Consider the following 19793-nt stretch of genomic DNA (forward strand, 5'->3'; position numbering starts at 1 on the left):
ATCTTTATCAAACACCTCAATAGAGACTTAGAAACATACTTAGACATGCTTGAATATCAGTTTACATGAGTGAATAACATAGACATTCTTAACTGCCAAGACTAGAACCACTTATGAAATAGCGTTATATTTACGTATCGTTACTTGGATCATGCCAAAAGAAAAAATGATTATCCTTAACATATCTGTATGATCTCTTCCTTATTACTCAACCAAGCTCAACACAACTTCTTTCATCTACAACAAGTGAAATGATATTGCCATTAACATATAATGTCGTACCATCGAATTTGGCTAGTCGTATGTGTCACACCCTTTTTTTTTTACAAACCTCACTAACCCTCTTAAAAATATAAAAAGATTTTGCAAGTTCAAAAGGGTTTTCAATTATGAAAAATGACAAGAATTTGTGTTCAAAAGGAAATAACTCAGAGTCGCCACCTGACATTAGTTTCGGTGCGTCAGGTCACCGTTTTGTAAAAATGATTATTTCCTTTTTAAACACTTTGGACTCCCAAAATTAAGTCCGCACCAGAGATTAAGGTAAGGGGGCTCATTTGACTCGGGAGAAGGTGTTAGACATTCCCCAAGTCCCGTGAAAATCACGGTCGCCTACATGATCAAGTTGGCTTTTAGAATATTCAAATTGAGGTAAAAATAAACACGGAAAAGCAAATAAACACACACGAGGCGTGAGGTCGTCCTCACCTAATAAAAGAAAAAGAAAAATGAAAGTAAAATAAAAATACTACAAGTTTCTACTTTTGGCCTCCATTTACATGTACGACGGGGCATTCCCCGAAATAATATATATATATACAAATCCTTCGGGGCATTCTCTGTCACGCCCCAAAACTGAGGAGCACGACCAGCGCTTTACCGAGTAAACCTGACTGAGCAAGCCTGTTAGGTTTCATTCTACCCAAACTAATTCATGAATAAATAGGAGATGAAATCCATTAATCACACTTAGTAAGTATTTCATTAACAACTTCCGTTTCATTTCCATTAGCAGCTTAAATCGTAATCATCAAAATATTACAAGTTTTATAAATCTTTGACAAACATCAATATTTCTACTTTAATTCCAATACCCGACACTACCCACAACCTGTCTATGGAGCCTATAAACACAACTGAAGAGTAATGTAATATGGAAATGTCGGTAACAAGGCTACGACTATACCTCAAAATACAAAGTATATGATAAACAGATGAAACAGGACCCCGAAACGAAGTGGGGCTCACCAAGTCAGCTGAAAGGATGATGCGGCGCTAGCTGCGACCAACACTACCTACTATAGAAACACCTACATCCATTTAAAGACGTAGCGCCCCCGGCAAAAGGGACGTTAGTGTCATCGAATAGCATTAGTATCTATAACTAAACACCATCTAGTTAGAAAGAACTTTCATACAAAAATAAGGAAATCACAAGTACAACTCAAAAGCTTTAAACGATCACAACATTATCAATATAAAAGAATCATACAATTTTCATATCATATTTCCATAGCCTTTAGTTTGGGGCATTTCATACTGTTCAACATTGTTCACATTACCACAGTTATCTTGAGCGGAGTCCGATCTCGACCCGATCGGCTAGGTTGCCTCATTTGAGACATTCACTTCAATCACATTACCACCATGAGCGTAGCATGGCGTCCGATCTCGGCCCGATCAGCTAGGCCGCCTTACCAAGGCATTTCCTTTTTCTATCAATCATCTCATTTCAATCTTTGTTTCCCATAAATCATTTCATAGGCACTTGGGGCCATAATTGTCACATCATATATTTGGCACTAAGCCACATCTCACATCATTCCCAATTTTAATGTTAGATTTGCTATTTAGGATAGTAGGTGCATACAAGAGCAATTTAAATTGTGAGCATAGATAAGACTTTCACATAGATGGCACATTATATGCAGCTTCAATCTCAATTTAAGGTCTAAGCATTTTAATACATAATTCATATCTTTTGCCCCTTTCAAGTTATTAAGATAACACGTTGATCATGTTGAGGCACATCTTTCACGCATATAAGGTTACAACACCAATTCATATAAAATAATAATCGATGCAACAATTCAACTTTAATCTTACCATATTCACACAAACATCGATGAAGCTCGATTTCTAAAAGACGGGGTTTTAGCCATACATACCTTGTTTAAGCTTTCCTTAAGTTACTACAACGTTCCGAAAATTCTACCAATCCCAATCTACTTGAGACATAACAAAATTGAACACAAATTAGGAAGGTATTCATGGTTTCAGCTCATTTGAGCATTTTATCAAACACTAGTTGAGCATCTTGATTTCAAATCTCTTTTACAAGATTTCCTTCATTGCCCAACCCAATCTTTACTTATTTATGTTCAACAATCTTCCCACAAACCTAATTTGTACATACATGTATACATAATACTATTACACCTAAGAATCATACCTCAATAACCCATCTCACAATCTCTACAACACCAACACAACCTAGGTTAGGCACCTATGACTTCCAATCACCATCCCATGAGTTACAATACATAATTTATACTCGTATTTCCATAATAACTCCATATATGTAAGTCTAAGAGTAAAAGATTATCTCTTATAGACTAAATCTTGAAAGACAACTTTTGGGATGTTCTTGAGATTTTGAAGAAATCCTATGAAATCCAATCAAAACCATGTTTTAACTAGTGATTAAGAAGTGAAATCATTATGAAAACACACTTAAAAACTCACCTTAGGTGTGCAATTGGATGTCTTGGCCGGATTGGGGATGGAGAGGATGCCCTAGTCTTGAAAAATGACTTAAATCCTCTCATTTCCCATCCTTAGGCGTATTTAAAGGTCTCCTATTAGCGCGCTAAGGCCGCGCTCACGAGGCAGAATACTTCTCAATATGTGGGGCCGCGCTTCCGCCGTGCACCTGGGCGCGCATATGACAGATGCCCAGAAAAATGGTCGTAACTTTCTGTATACACCTCCAAATGACAAACGGTTTGATGCGTCGGAAACTAGACTCAAAGAGCTTTAATTTGATAGGTTGCGCATCATACAACACCTTATATAACTGGAGATATGATTGTCCAAATTGAGGTCTTGTGCGTACTCATTCACAACTTTAGTCCATTATGAAATTTTCTAACTTGGCTTAGACTTAGGCCTCTCCTTAGACTCCAAATCACTTATAATATGACTTATATGCTTATTAACATGTCCAATTGATATCCATTATATCTTGAATCCTCATTTGCACACAAAATAAAATAATTAGCCTACCTTGGCACCACGAAATCTTAAATTATTTAGCAAATTTTTTTCTGGGGCTTCACATTCCCCGGATAAATTTAACTAAGGGAACGACCTCTCGCCTCAACGCTAACAAAAAAATTCTAAGGTTTGCCTACCCAAGTGTAGTCGGCCTAAGCATGCTACTATCAATCAAACCAATAGAACAAAATAATTAGCATGCTAAACTTAACTTTCATTATTAACATCCAACCTCCCACAACCAAATTCATCAGATCTGTTAATGAGAAACAACTACCATTTCTTAGCATAATCCTTATTTAATATTTAAACAATACTAATTCAAATTATGTAGTTAAACCTAAACTATAATCTAAAACACCTAAAAATCTACTTTAAGTTCTGAAAACCAGCAAACAACCAACATGTCAAACATGTAATCACCATATTTATACTATCTAAAATCAAGCATAGGACAAAAAAAACTAAGAGAAACAAGGCAAGAATTGGACCTCAAGTGAGCAGAGACAGCTTCTTATTAATCAGATGATGAAGAAAGTTGGCTACAAATTGTGATTCCGAACCCAGCGAAAAGCAACAACGGATGGATCAAAATGGCGAAATCGTAGCAGAACCACGAATGGACTGACTTCGCCGGACCAAACTCAAACTCCACTACACTTCTTCAAATAATCTCCATGGCCAAAATATCACAATCTTTCCTATGCAAAACGAATTCGGGACAGTTGGAGGGTTAGCTGGGAGGGGTTTGTGGAGTGTGTGTGTGAGTGTTTTCCGGCAAGCTATGGTAAAGAGAAGGAGGAGCAACGATGGGTGTTAGAGAATGGTCGAGATCCGGCCGGCTGCTTAAGGTCGTTCGCATTTTTCCGGTGAGCTGGTGAGATCGAGTGAAAAGGAAAGGTCGTTGCTGATCGTCTCCCTTCACCCCTCCCCGTAGGAGTTTTTAAGTTATCTTGGGTTATTAGGAGATTAGGCTTTTTCTATCTCCTTAAGGGAAATGGGGTATGAGCTAACAAGATTTGGGCTTCAAAATTGGGCTCTAGTTTCCTACAAAAATTGGGCTAAAAAAGCTGAAAATTCAATTTGTTTTTTTTAAGAATAATATGAATACTTATAATATGAATAATATGAATACTTAAAATTAAAGTTGAAACTATTTTTGTAGTGTTCAATTTTTATATTAAAATAAAGTTGGTTCAAAATAATATTATCCTTCTAAAAATATCTAATACGTGAATTAAATAGGGAAATATGGAACTATTTTTGTAATTTTCAGTTTTTGGCCTTAAAATAAAGTAAAAAAGTCAAAACTAATTAAAATAACGGTAGTAGGCCTAAACTAAATATTTGAATACTAAAATATGTAAAATCTTAGGTTGGGTCAAAAATTACATGTCTACAGTATAATTTAAGGAAAATCGGGCAGCAACTCCCATATTTTTAATATAACCCAAAGACCATTAAGGGTCATCAACAGCCCAACAACAACAACTATAACCAACAATAGCAACAACAACGATAAAATCCAATATGAGTTTCTTCGATTATCTTAACAACCATATTAAGCGGCAGACTCATTTTTACTCATAACAAAATATAAATTGAATCCAACTCTTATTCCATAAATTAATTTACAACCTTCAGAACATCATACTTATATGTACCATATTATTTCTAGTTTAAAACATCCACAAAATATCTTCCAAAATAACCCCACTTATTTTTCATCCTTTCTTCTTCAATCAACTTAATTAACACCTAGAAAAGCTTAACAACATCAGCCAGAATATTATCAAATTATTTATCACAATTTTTAGCCACCATAGACCATATATTTAGCCACAAAACAATCCAACCAAAAAGACACCCATATCTCATGTTCTTTCAAGTGCTATCTTATGGTTTTTCAAACAACCAACACAAGATTAACCTTAGGCATAATCAAGAAGATGTTATACATACCTTGTACAACAGCTACAACTCGAAACACTATCTCAACTTAGCTCACAATAGCCCTCAATCACACTACAACACCATAGAAGCATTCTCTTGTAGTCTTTAACATCTTTGATGATGGTTTGAGTTGTTGTTTCCTTGAGTTTGGTTCTTGTGATCTTGAGATATGTTAGGGATGATTTTAGAGATATTGAGAGTGGTTTTGTGTGAGTAACATCTGTATTGTTGACGAGATATAAGGGGATAAGACCACCACCTCAATTCTCCAAGCAGGTGGGTAAGCTACTTGTTTGGCAGCTTGATTAGTGCCATTTCGGACACTTGTATCTCAAATACTCTGATATCATATTGATAAACGGTTTGCATCTTTGGAAACTAGACACATAGGGATTTAATTCCATATAAATATCTCCATGTAACTCTCAATAGATTAGGAGAAAACTGCATCCCAATTTGGCCTATAAACCTGCCAGTTTCTCTGAAGTGCAGCAACGTGACTTGGCGACCCTATTTTAAAAATTCATATTTCTCTGCCTCGATGTTGTATGAATAAATAGTTTGGACCGTTGGAAACTAGGTTCCAAGACCTTAATTTTGATATATAATATGTCCCAGAAAGACCTCATATAACACATAAAATGTATTGCTCAAAACGCTTCATTACAAGGCAAATTCTTAGTCGGTTTTTCCACAACTTAAATCCGATTTTTTCCAAACTTTATATTTCATATCCAAACATCATATATAGCCATATCATGACTTTAAAATCATTTAAATCATTATTAAAAAGTCTCATTCATCCTAACTTACCTAATACTTTGATAAACCTTCCTTAGCCTTGTAGAAGGATTTCATCCCTTTTTGAGCTTACATCAATTTACATATGGCATATTTTCACGTACGAAAACATGGGGTGTAACAAGAAGCTACATTTTTTCGCGTCTCCAAAATAGCTTCTGCTTCTACTCAAAAATATTTTTTTTTCTTTTAAAAGCTTGGACAAACACTTCAACTTTGAAAAAAAATATCTTTTAAAAAAAGTACTCTTTGACTTTGGAGAAGCTTGGCCAAACAGGCTATAAACTGAATTAGAAGAATGACAAAAATCTTTTTGGGATATTTACATAAAGTCGGATGGATTCGTTGTTTACTTTTCCTTGTCGGGATACACATATTATATGCTGATTATAAATAATTATACACATATTATACATATATTGTGTATTTATCGTTTTTATTTAGTTTAATCAATTGAATGGACGGCTTTTTAAGATAAATCTTTAATCTTTTTAGGGAAACTTACACAAATGTCTTAAATAAGTCTCAACTTACCAACCTCTAGCCATTAGTTATAGACTTACCAAAACTAGTCAAGCACATATAAAAGTTGAAAAACCAAATAAAGAAAGTTCTTTCTCTCAAAGAATCACATGCAAAATCACTTTCCACATTTTTAAGCGTGATTAACAACATTAGATGCAAGATGGAAAGGAAATTTCATGGATGAGGTAGCAAATAAGGTGATGAAATACAAAAAAATATATACAATATTCCAAAAATTTAAGCAAAAAAATGAATTTTTTCAATGGGTATAGTTGAAATTCATTGAAAAGATATCGATAAGTCAATATACAAAATTTGAGGAATATTGGAGGTGATTTGGACTGGTTTTGCATCAAAATTCATAATTAAATCTAGTTCAAAAAATTCTTTTGCGACACATGTATCACGCATGTATCTCACACACAAGTATATATAGATATACATGTGATACACAATTGATAAAAATATGATACATATGTGATACACAAAGATACACAGTGTGATATATATATTATGTTTTTCATGTTTATTTTTTACTTCGAATTTTCAATTCAAACCACCTCAAAACTTCACCAAATCATCCCAAAACTGAGATTCACGCTCCTTAAGATGTACCCAATCTATTCTAATAACACCCACTTAAAAGAAAGCAGAAATTTGAAAATTTTTTTTGCTACAAATAGCTAATTGGCTAATATTAATATTATTTGGCTAATATTAGTAATATTTTATGAATTGATCAATTTTTATAATAAGCTACTTATAAATAGACATAGCTGGTAGTTTCCCATCTTTTTATTGTAATTTAGAGTGGGAAGTGCACAGTTGGCCAGTATTAAGACATGTATTTACTTTTAAGCCACTGTTTAAAATGTCTTTAGTCTTTAGCCACTGCTTTAATAAACTTTTACCCGCCCGGACAAAAATACCATTCTGCTCATAAAGTTGAGGACCAAGTGTCCTTAACTTATGGGCTTGTTACTGTAAGTTCAGGACTAGCTGTCCTTAATTTATGAGCTTGTAAGTCTAAGTTTAGGACTACCTGTCCTTAACTTTTGAACTTGTAACTCTAAGTTCAGGACTACATGTCCTTAACTTTTAAACTTGGAACTCGAAGTTCAGGACTACTTGTCCTTAATTTCTGTGCTTGTAACTCTAATTTAAGGACCAAGTGTCCTTAATTTTTGAACTTCCAACTCTATGTTCAGGACCAAGTGTCCTTAACTTATGAGCTTGTTACTGTAAGTTCAGGACTAACTGTCTTTAATTTATGAGCTTGTAAGTCTAAGTTAAGGACTACATGTCCTTAGTTTTTGAGCTTGTAACTCTAAGTTTAGGATTACATGTCCTTAACTTTTGAACTTTTAACTCTAAGTTTAGGACTACATGTCCTTATTTTTTGAACTTGGAACTCTAAGTTCAAGACTACCTGTCCTTAAGTTCTGTGCTTGTAACTCTAAGTTCAGGACTACCTGTCCTTAATTTTCCTGTCTTTTTCTTTGTTAATATCTTATGTTCTTGCTTTATATCTTATTTAATTTTTGTTTAAAATTAAATGTAAGGGTAAAACCGTACAAATTCTCAAACCAAAAGCTAAAGGATTTGGGTTTGGAGTTTACACCAGTGAAACAGTGCTTATATGAAACGGTGAAAAGTCTATAAGAGAAAGGTCACCTTCCAATTCCTACTCAAAAGAATGAGATTATTCGAATTCAGTTTTAGCAATTCAGATTATTTGCATTAAAACAGTTCGTACCAGTTGATATATTTGGAGTATGTGATCGAGCAGGGTTTTGAAATTTTGATAGAGGGTTTGGGAAGGAAAAGAGATAGAAGAAAGGGTAATACCATCTTTTTATATTAATTTTAATAGATTAGTAACTACTTTTCGTACCCCCTTTTTTCCTCCGCGGAGAAAGTCAGAGTTTCTACATTCATGGGGGTAATAACTCATTTCTTTTTAGGAATTAGGTATTTGAAGAGTCGCCACCTAACGGATCATGGTGCGTTAGGGCACCTAAAGTAATTAACTCTTAGACTAGTTTGAATTACCATAGATTTAGGGTAAGGGCTCGAAATAACCTTGAGGGGAAGGTGATAGGCACCCCTCTCAGTCCACAATAGTGGGTCCCGGCCGAACTTATACTTAATAATTAGTCCTTTAACAAACAAAAAGTTAAAACACATAATTTGTAAATAAAAGTATGTTGGACACAGTTTGACTCAAATAACAATAAGACAAGGAATTTGAGCAAGTTGCATACAAAAGAGTAAAGTTTAAACATTGAGAATTGGAAAAGGGGTCCTAGGCTGGTTAGCCCACAGGATCACCCCACGTAATATCCGGTAAACACTCCTCAATGAGAGGCTACACGTGATATTAGCGCGTAGTCATCATATCCCATGTCTGCCCTTACTATCCCCTTATTGGTCATGCCTAAAGTTTTCTAGTAACCTTGACAATGTCCTATGCGTGCACTACCCGTCCCTTCCTCGTGGCCTTGGAGGTATTTTAGGACATTTATTCTTTGGACAACTCTAGACTTTCCTAAAGTTTTAAAGGATAAAAATATAGGCATCAATCAAGAACAGTTAAGACTGCATATAAAGAAACAAGTTATAGGTTCACAGTTACCTTCTCAAACATAGAAAATAAGTGCACGTCTTCAAACAACATTCCAATACTTAAGAGAAAATCCTAGGACATGATATCTAGGTGAGCAAGGGTTTATAAAGCCTTGAATTAGAACAAAGTGTCAAAATCCTATTTAGCTTGCCTAGTGGTTTAAACCTGTTAAATCTGGGCAACTTAAGTAGCAAAATACGGTTTCAGAGTTGCAGAATTTAAAATCGCCCTATAGGTTTGCCTAAATGCAGTACAGTAATGTCCCAAGAGCAAGGTATCTACGTGAGTGCAGTAAATCAGTGAACAGTTTTAAACGGATATTTGAGATCCTATAGGCATGTTTTCTAGCAGTAATGAATTAGGGCAGTGTTTTAAAACTCCATTAAAGAAGTGGATAGTTGATTAAGCCAATTTCAGAGTGAACTAACATGAATTAGACTAACTCGTGCAACTAAATTGATTTTAATTCTATAGGTAGAATTTCTGATTTTAGTTCTTATAGGCATGGTATCTAATTGTTAAGAGCTAATGTTGGAACTTATAGGCATGATTTCTAGTGAGACGAGTGTAAACACATGTTGTAATAAAAACTAAACTCAAACGTTTTACATTCTATAGGCATGGTATCTATTTATAAAGTTGATTTTTAAACCTATAGACATGGCTTCTGATATTGAATTCCTTTAAATCATATAGGCATGGTTTTTAGTGTGGTAAAACAAACATAGCAAGAATATTAACACGATCCTATAAGCATGGTATCTACCCGAGTTACCCCACAGATATATAACTACCCACCTCTTTTCCCTAATCACCCCAATGTTGTTTACAAATAATTATTACAGACCAGCTGAATAAATTACATAAACAAATAAAGAAGGAAAAGAAGAAGTTAACTATAAGGAGCCTGAAGTAGGCCCAAATGACTTCACAAGCCTTCAATAGCCTCAAATGCCAAATTCCATAGACAATATCATTGTCTAGGCACGCCAGAGTTCCCTAAGTATCTCAAGGATCCCGGGCAGTGCTCACACCTAGACTTTATAACCAGAACTGAGTAAGTGCAGTGTGGAAGAGCCAGCTCTAGTGCATCAGAGTTCAGAGGGATCTCATAGGGATCCCAAGGCAGTCACACACTAGAGGGGCAGAACTTAAGGACCTAAGAGTAGAGTGAGAGTGTTTGACATAGTTTTGAAAAGTTTTAATATGAAAGCAGTATTTGAAAAGACTCAGTTGAAGTGGTTTTGCAAATAAGAGAATTGTTCAGTAAAATAGCTTTTGATAAGAGTTGTGTAATCACACAAACAACATAACAAACCTTCATACATGGGTAATTGGGGGTTGGTAACACAAAATACAGGGAAACAGAAGTCTTTGCAATAAAGGGGGTAGCTAGTAGTGCAAACAGTAAGACATGGATTCAGGGGTGCTAATTACAACATAGTTATAGAATCAGAGTGCTTTAGGGGGTTCATGGGATTAGGGATAGCTAATGATAAAACACAATAATAATTTTAGAACCAACATAGAATCAAACAACTTAGAGTAGCAAAATTACTTTGCAAATAAAGGTTCATACTAGAGACTCAATAGCAAGTGAACCAACATTCAAAAACAGGGTAGAGTCCAATTTAGACAGACTACAAGTTCATAAGACATGCTGATCCTAGAAGTCATAAGACATAACTAGGTGAAGTAATAGGTCAATTACATGTTGAACAACAAAACATTTGATAGAAACAGATTATGAATATGATAAACTAAAGCAATAGGAAACACATTGGTTTGAACGCTTGAATTTAAAATCAGAACATATCAGTAAAGAGAGTAAACGAAAGATGAAGAACAGGAGAGTGTAATAATTAGTCTTGGCTTGCAGTCGGTCAATTCAGTAACTGTAGTAAGTAACAAAGAAAGCAAGAGAGCTTTTGAGTATATGAGAGATGTGAACTAATGTTTGTCCTTTCAAAATTGTAGAAGAGAGCAATATATAGTAGTTTGAAAGCTAGGTAACTAAGATAAGAATCAAATTGTTCAGTAATTATAAAACTCGGAGTAAAAGCAGTTCGAGTCCTCCCTTAATTAAGGGAATTAATTCAAACGGTAAAGGGCATGTGACAAATAAGGAAAGAAATCATACATGGCCGGAGTATAACAAAATAAGGAAAGACTTCAAACAGTGCAAGTATAGAACAACTAATTAGGGCTTGGTTCAGAAAATTCTAGTTAAGGAAATAATCAGTAAGAATTAAGTAATGCAGACAAGGTAAGAGAAAATTAGCTAAGGCAAGCAAATCAATCAAATTGAGTAGAAAGGTAAGCATCAAAGGTTTAAGAGAAAGTGTTCAAAGTAATCCAAGAAATAAAGATTTCAGAATATTACATAGCTCAATCAAAGAGAAAATCATGAAAAGAGTGAGCATGTTTAGCGTATAAATAAGGTAAAACATGGAAAGTCAGGAATCGACACATAACTCTAGCGAAATTAAACAATACTGATTCGATGAGAAAGATACAGGTCTTGATGTGAACAGTCAAGATGAACACAAACATATAGAATCAGTGAAAATTTAGACCAAGAAACTCAGTTGAAGCATATCAAGGCAAGATAGTCACGAGAAATCACAAAAACTCAAAACGAGAATCGGTCAGTCATGCTAATACTCAAAAACCAAACGAAGAACCTTGAAAAATTAGGGCTTTCAGCATAGGCGAGTTAAGGATGTAGTATACTCATAGAATCAATCAAAATATGTGAGAAATAGACGTTCAAACACAAAGAATCGTTTAAACAAAGTTTTTAAAAGAAATTCTGAAAACCCTAGTTTTAGAAAAGGTGAAGAAACACTTAAAATCATATGATTCTCGTAAAGAATCTCAATGATAATGTAAAACACTCAAGAAACAAACTGAAATCATTCTAGATCTGTACAGATCTAGGAGATATAGAAAAGAAATTAGGGCTTCGAAAGAGACCTATACAAAGATGAAGAAAACTGTCTAGAAACCCATAGATCATAGCAAATATAGAACGATTTCTCTTGAAATCACACTGGAATAGCCGGGAAAAGGCAGGAGATGAACCCTAGATGCAAGTTGGCATGGCCCTGGTCCCTTGAGGGCCTTAGAGAATGCAAGAATGATATGAGAAAAGCCATTGGAGGCCTGAGAGATGATGAGAGGTCATCAGAGATGGCCAGAGATGGGAGGTCGGCGTTTGAGGATTAGGGTTTAGGTTGAGAGTGTTTTGAGAGCAGAGAGAATTTTAGGGCGGCGGGGGAGATGGTGAAATGAATTAGGTTTGGGGGGGTATAGTCTAGTTTAATTAGGAAAGGGTGAATCCGGGCGGTTGATCTTGGAGATCAACGGCCAAGATTAAGGGGGCCTGGGCCGGGCAATTTAATTAGGAATTGGGCTGGGTATTGGGATTGGATTAGGTTGAATTTAGGCTGAAATTGAAATTAATTTGGCTAAGTTTTAAATAGTCACTTTCAGTACTATACAATTTATAAAAAATAATAAAATAATTTCTAAAAAAATATTTCGTGTACTGAAAATGATTAAAAATAATTGTCTAATATTTTAAAGATATAAAAGACCCTATTATGCATTAATAACGTAATTATACATTAATAGGGCTAATATTGCAATTATATGCAAATTGACTTTAAAAAATGCAAATGCAATTATGAAAATACACTAATAATATTTTAACAATATTTTTGCATAAATAAGGAATTTAGATGGCTAAATCACCACAAAATAATTTGAAGGATAATTATTGAAGATTTTATGAGTAAAAAGGGAGGAAATAAATCAATTTGAAGCCTTTAAAAATTATAAAAATGCTTATGCGTGCCTATATATGCATATATGCTATTTTGAAAGTATATTTATGTATTAAAAATATATAGGAAAAAATTGGGTATCAACACTACTTTTGCTCAGCATTAAGAATGCTGGATAAAAAGTTAATACCACTATAAAAAGTGACTATCCCACGTAATTTTTACTAATTTAGAGTGATTACAGCCCCAAACAAGAGGCTAGGAAGACTAACAAGCCCAATAGAAGACACATTGGGCTTTCGTTATTCCATGAGCCCCCTCCCGGGGGGAGGGGTTACACTATCCTATTTCGATAAACTTTTTAAGTTTTGAAATTTTAGTAAGTACTTGTTTGGAAAATGTACTATATTTTTGTATACGGTCAAAATCTTATGCCTCCGACTTATAGGCTCGAGGGTCCGTCCTAAGCTTGAGCCCGGGCGAAGTCGAGTTCGAGCCCGGTGGACCAGACTCGAGCTTGAAGACTTAATGCAATGATCGGGGATAGGAGTACCGAGGCCAAGTATGTCCAACCTCGAGATAGTACCGTTATGGATTTGTAACATAATGAGCTAGATTCCTGCCACATCCCCAAAATCATGGCGCAAATCCCGAAATCGGATTGTACAATTCCGTACTAGGCGGTTAGACAACTGTACCAAGAATATTCCTTACTGCAAATAGAAATATACCTTATTTAGGGTTTTCCTATTATATAAAGGGGACCTCAATCATTTGTTACAACATCTAATCATTGAGCAAAGAATATACTCCATACTTTTTGCCTACTGTTCATCAGAATTATTCTTTATATTTATAGTTCTTACTTTATTGTGCTTAATGCATCTCGAGGTCACTAAACTCGAGGTCACTACGGTTGGATAATATTGGTTTGACTCACTTGTTTCTTTCATTTCTACTTCATATTTCTTGATTATTAATTGGTATTGAACTAAATCACATATCTTTAAAACCACTAATCAAATTTAATTGTTATTCGTATTTTTGAGGTAAACAGTTTGGCGTCCACCGTGGGGCTAAAGATAATGGCGATTATTTCTTTACTGATTCTCATTACACACATTGCTTTTACACTTTTTCTTGTCAAGAATTTTTTATTCTCAGGTTGAAACATGTCTAGCTCACAAAACGCACTTGTTCATGACAACGAAGGTCTTGGAGAAAATAGCAACGCATGGGTTGGTGTACCACCGATAAACCCAGGGGAAGTGCCAAATGAGGAACCAGTTGATGTTAGTTCGCACATTGCTTTGAATGCAGATCTAGGCGCGAACCCCGAAGGAAATATACGCAGGGAAGCCTAATCTGGTGGCCAAAGAATGCAAGGAATGGGAGATGGAGGAATCAGCCTCCAAGTCATATTTGAGATGTTGTAGGCTCAGACGTCGCCATCGCTCAACTTCAGAGTCAAAATAAGACTCCGAATACAGTCGAACCAATAAACTCTCGACGTACTGAACCGGCGTTAGAAAGGCCAGATGAAAGCAGCTTGGGGACTGAGCCCATAATTATGAGAATGCTCGAAGAGCTCACTAAGAGGACCGAGTCCAGAGAAAAAATGAAGATAATGACAAAAAGGTGGAAACTTATAACTCCCGTGTTGACCAAATACCGGGAGCACCTCCAGTTTTGAAAGGTTTAGATGTCAAAAAGTTCATACAAAAATCATTCCCTTAGAGCGAGGCTCTGATGCCCATTCCCAAAAAAATCGCATGCTCGATATACCAAAGTATAACGGAACAACAGACCCCAACGAGCATATTACTTCATACACTTGCAAAATCAAAGGAAATTATTTGAATGACGATGAGATCGAATCAGTCTTGTTGAAAATATTTGGAGAAACATTGTCGAAAGGATCTATGATTTGGTATCACAACTTAGCTCCCAACTTTATTGACTTTTTTGCTATGTTAGCAGATGCCTGTGTGAAAGCACACGTCGGGGCCATAACGGTGGCCATGAGAAAATCGAACGTCTTTGAAATAAAATAAAGGAAGGACGAGATGCTAAGGGAGTTCGCGTCCAGGTTTTAGATGGAAAGAATGGAATTACCACCGGTCTCCGATGATTGGGTAGTACAGGCCTTTATGTAGGGTTTGAATGAAAGGAGCTCGATTGCGTCTCAACAATTAAAGCAGAACTTGATCGAGTATCCAGCTGTGACATGGTCAGATGTGCATAACCGTTATCAATCAAAAATTAGGGTCGAGGACGACCAGTTGGGAGCCCCTCAAGTTCAATCCATCCTAATAGGTTCGAAGCCAAGCCCCCGAGGGATGCAGACAGGGAATCGAGATTCAATAAAGAACAATATCAGCCATATGTTGAGCGAAGAAACATCGGCACGAGCCGTAACTCTCCTCGGAACGATCGGAGAAACGATCGAGGTCAAGGTTCTCGGGGACTCATGAGTAAGAGCGGGTTCGATAAGCATACCAACTCCACCGAGACTCCTCGATTATCAGAGTACAACTTCAGCGTAGATGCGTCGGGGATTGTCTCGGCTATTGGGAGAATCAAAGACGCCAAGTGGCCTAGGCCTATATAGACCAATCCTTCTCAAAGAAACCCAAACTTGATGTGCAAGTATCCTGGTACACATGGTCATAGAACAGAAGATTGCAGGTAGCTAAGGGAAAAAGTGGCTCGTTTGTTTAACGAGGGCCACCTTCGAGAATTCCTAAGTGATCGGGCTAAGAATCACTTCAGGGAGAGAGATACAAGGAAAATTGAGCAAGAAGAACCACAACATGTAATCCACATGATCATTGGCAGAGTCGATGTCCCTCAATGATTAGTATTCAAGCGCACCAAAGTATCAATCACCGGAGAAAAATGGACTCGGAGCTATGTGCCCAAGGACGTATTATCATTCTGCGACGAGGAAGCAGAAGGCATATCTCAGCCTCACAACGACGCCCTGGTAATCTCTATCCTTTTAAATAAAATTCAAGTTAAATGTGTTTTAGTGGATCCAGGTAGCTCAGCAAACATAATCAGATTGAGGGTCATGGAACAAATCGGCCTACAAGATCAGATTATACATGCATCCCGGGTTCTGAATAGCTTCAACAGGGCAAGCGAAATAACAAAGGAAGAGATTATTTTGCCAGTAAACGTAGCCGGGACCATATAAGACACTAGATTCCATGGAATCGAAGGTGACATGAAGTATAATGCACTCCTCGGGAGACCATGGATACACAACATGAAGGCAGTGCCTTCAACTCTTAACCAGATGATGAAATTCCCAACAGAGGAAGGAGTGAAAACAGTCTATGAAGAGCAACATGCTAAAAAAGAGATATTTGCAATCGAGGAAGTGGTGCCGATACCAGAGCCTTTGGCCTCGGAGAAATCGAGCACCAAAGGTAAGTAGACAGCCAAATAGCAATCACCGCCTCCAACCTCGATGGAGTCGGATCAAGAGGTAATCGAAGATGAAGAAGAGGATTTCCTTACTCCTCGAACCTTCGTCGTTCCCGAAGAATCCGATGCAACCAAATCAACTATCAAGGAGCTGGAGCTGGTCATTTTGATCGAGTACATGCCCGAGAGAAAGGTATACCTGGGAACGGGATTGACCCCCGAACTCAGGAAAAAACTCATTCAATTTCTTATTGGTAATATGTATTGCTTTGCTTGGTCCCATTTAGATATTATAGGGATTCCACCAGAAATTATCACACATCGGCTAAGCACTGATCCCAGGTTCAAATCGATGAAGCAAAAAAGGAGGCCTCAGTCCTAGGTAAAGCATGCTTTCATAAAAGACAAGGTAACCAAACTTCTTAAAATAGAATCTATTCGGGAGGTAAAGTACCCCGAGTGGTTAGCCAACGTAGTTGTAGTTCCTAAAAAAGGAAATAAACTTAGAATATGCGTAGATTATAAGGACTTAAACAAAGCATGTCCAAAAGATTCTTTCCCCTTGCCAAACATCGATCGTATGATCGATTCCACGACTGGCCACGAGATCCTAACTTTTCTCGATGCCTACTCCGGGTACAATCAGATTTAGATGAACCCGGAGGACCAGAAAAAGACTTCGTTTATTACTAAATTTAGAACTTATTATTACAACATAATGCCCTTCGGGCTAAAAAATGCAGGAACTAAATACCAACGCCTAGTTAACAAAATGTTCGAAGAACAAATAGGTAAAACAATGGAAGTCTATATTGATGATATGTTGGTTAATTTCCTGCACGCAGAAGACCATTTAGTTTATTTGTAGGAAACATTTGCGATTTTGAGAAAATATTACATGAAGCTTAACCCGGAGAAATGCACCTTCGGAGTTGGCTCGGGTAGGTTTCTCGGCTTCATAGTGTCAGATCGAGGTATCAAAATCAACCCCGATAAGATCAAAGCTATCAAGGATATCACGATCGTGGATAGTGTGAAGGTCGTGCAAAGGCTAACAGGGCGAATAGATTCCTTGGGTTGATTCATTTCGAGGTCATCGGATTAGAGTCACCGGTTCTTTTCCTTTCTAAAAAAGAAAAAGGATTTCGCGTGGACCCCGAAATATCAGCAGGCCTTAGAAGAATTAGAGCGATATCTGTCGAGCTCACCTTTGCTTCACACCCCGAGGGTAAATGAAAAACTTTACCTATACTTGGTGGTGTCCAAGATAGCGGTAAGTGGGGTACTAGTTCGAGAAGAGCAAGGTACTCAATTCCCTGTTTATTAGGTAAGCCGAACTCTAGGAGATGCTGAAACTAGGTACCCTCACTTAGAAAAATTAGCACTTGCATTGATAAGCACATCTAGAAAGCTAAAACCATATTTTTAGTGTCATCATATATGTGTGTTAACCACTTACCCCCTTCGAAATGTTTTGCATAAGCTCGAGCTATCGGGCCGATTGGCCAAATGGGCCATCGAACTTAGCGGGTATGATATCGAATATCAACCTCGAACGGCCATCAAGTCTCAAATCCTAGTTGACTTCATGGTCGATTTTACGCCGACCCTCGTACCCAAAGTGGAAAAAAAACTTCTGCTAAGCTCGGGTACAACATCAGGGGTATGGACCCTTTTCACAGACGGTGCCTCAAATTTAAAGGGGTCTGAGCTTGGCATTATCTTGAAGCCACCCACGGGTGATACCATTAGGAAATCTATCAAAACTCCAAGATTAACTAACAATGTGGCCTAGTATGAGGCCATGATTGCAGGTCTCGAGCTAGCTAAAAGTTGGGAGCAGAAGTCATCGAGGCCAAGTGCGATTTTCTATTGGTGGTAAACCAAGTAAACAAAAGTTTCAAGGTTCGAGAAAATAGAATGCAATGGTACTTGGACAAGCTACAGGTAACTTTGCACTGCTTCAAGGAGTGGACTCTGGATCATGTGCCTCAAGAACAAAATAGTGAGGCCGATGCACTTGCTAATCTGGGATCCTCGGTCGAAGAAGATGACATCGTCCCGGGGACTGTCGTCCAATTATCGAGGTCTGTAGTTGAAGAGGGTCATGCTTAGATAAATTCAACGAGTTTTACATGGGACTGGAGGAATAAGTATATCGACTATTTGAAGAGTGGAAAACCCCCATCGGACCACAAAGAATCGAGGGCCCTACGAGCCAAAGCTGCTAGGTTTGCGTTAGATGAAGATGGAACATTGTACCGAAGAACAGTCAATGGGCCATTGGCGTATGTTTGGGGCTGGGGGACACTGATTATGTTCTACGAGAAATCCACGAAGGCACTTGTGGAAACCACTCCGGCACCGAGTCTTTGGTTTCTAAAATAATTAAAGCATGGTATTATTGGGATAACATGAAAAAGGTTACTAAGGAATTTGTCAAGAAATGTGATAAATGCCAACTGTTTGCACCAATGATCCATCATCCCGGAGAACAACTCCATCCAGTCTTATCCATGTGCCTTTCATGAAATGGGGAATGGATATAGTCGGCCCTTTACCAACGGCCCCAGTTAAAGCTAAATTTATTTTGTTTATGATTGATTATTTTTCTAAGTGGGTGGAAGCACAGGCCTTTGAGAAGGTTAGAAAAAAAGAAGTTGGTGACTTCATTTGGGACCACATCATATGTCGGTTCGAAATACCTGCCGAGATTGTATGTGACAATGGAAAACAATTCATTGGCAGTAAGGTGACGGAGTTCCTCGAGGCACACAAAATAAAGAGGATTTTGTCAACACCATACCACCCAACTGGAAATGGGCAGGCCGAGTTAACAAACAAAACTATCATTCAAAACCTAAAGAAAGGTTGGACAATGCAAAATAGAAATGGAGAGAAGTTCTACCCGAGATCCTTTGGGCATATCGGACAACATCGAAGTCTAGCACGGGGGCCACCCCATTTTCTCTAGTATATGGCTCCGAGGCCCTCATCCCCATCAAGGTTAGAGAACCCAGTGCCAAGTCTCGACATGCATCATAGGAGACAAATCACGAGGCAATGAATGCTAGCCTCGAATTAATAGATGAAAATTGAGAAGCGGCGCTTGTTCGGATGGCCGCGCGAAAGCAAAGGATCGAAAGCTACTACAATAGAAGGACCAACCTTTGACACTTGGAATTAGGGACTTAGTCCTACAGAAAGTCACACTCAATACTCAAGACCCGAATGAAGGGAAACTAGGACCGTACCGAGTCCTCGGAGTTGTCGGTAAAGGATCTTACAAACTTAGCACAATGGGAGGTGAACAACTGCCAACAATTGGAACATATCATTACTCAAACGATACTACTGCTATGGTATATTTTTATCCTTTTGTCCATTTGAGT

The 19793-nt window shown here is 37.2% G+C and overlaps 1 long non-coding RNA gene across 1 annotated transcript; it reads right to left on the reverse strand.

Annotated features, from left to right (window-relative positions):
- Nucleotides 1-959: 959 nt before the first annotated feature.
- On the reverse strand, nt 960-4221 carry LOC142173002 (uncharacterized). Its single transcript, XR_012702399.1, has 2 exons — nt 3768-4221; nt 960-1310 (listed from the first exon to the last, which is right to left on the reverse strand). It is a non-coding gene; the product is annotated as an uncharacterized LOC142173002 (long non-coding RNA).
- Between the last annotated feature and the right edge of the window lie 15572 nt (nt 4222-19793).

This window comes from Nicotiana tabacum, chromosome 18, assembly GCF_000715075.1.
Source record: "Nicotiana tabacum cultivar K326 chromosome 18, ASM71507v2, whole genome shotgun sequence".
In the NCBI taxonomy this organism is placed as follows: Eukaryota; Viridiplantae; Streptophyta; class Magnoliopsida; order Solanales; family Solanaceae; genus Nicotiana; species Nicotiana tabacum.